The sequence below is a fragment of the Primulina huaijiensis genome, chromosome 5, assembly GCF_012295235.1.
Source record: "Primulina huaijiensis isolate GDHJ02 chromosome 5, ASM1229523v2, whole genome shotgun sequence".
In the NCBI taxonomy this organism is placed as follows: domain Eukaryota; kingdom Viridiplantae; phylum Streptophyta; class Magnoliopsida; order Lamiales; family Gesneriaceae; genus Primulina; species Primulina huaijiensis.
Genome location: NC_133310.1, coordinates 1,447,046 through 1,447,482, shown reverse-complemented (window position 1 = coordinate 1,447,482; position 437 = coordinate 1,447,046).

The following is a 437-nucleotide window of genomic DNA, read 5'->3' as shown; positions in this document are numbered from 1 at the left end:
TTCATTGAGTGTAAGCTGCTGTACAGTGTAGATTGTACCATGAATTTATGATTAAGAATATATTCCAAAAATGTAATTAATGGAAACACGCATCGCATGAAAGGACGGACAAAAGGATCCAAAATTAACGTTTTGCAAATGGCAAAAAGCGTGAATGGTACCTAAGCGCGGATTCGAGCTTCAAGCTTTTCAAATTTAAGCGAGATTAGCATAGGTTTAAGCGTGAAAAAGCGTTTTTTATTTTTAGTGTAATTGTAATTATCTCAAACCAATAAATAAATAAAATAATACATAAATATGATAAATTTAAGTCTGATGTATTAATTCTCATATTTATATAAGCATAAAAATCTTAAAATTATACTTAAATATTTGTCCAATCATTATTAATCATAATTAAAATTAAAAAATAAATATCTAAATTATAAACTTAATTT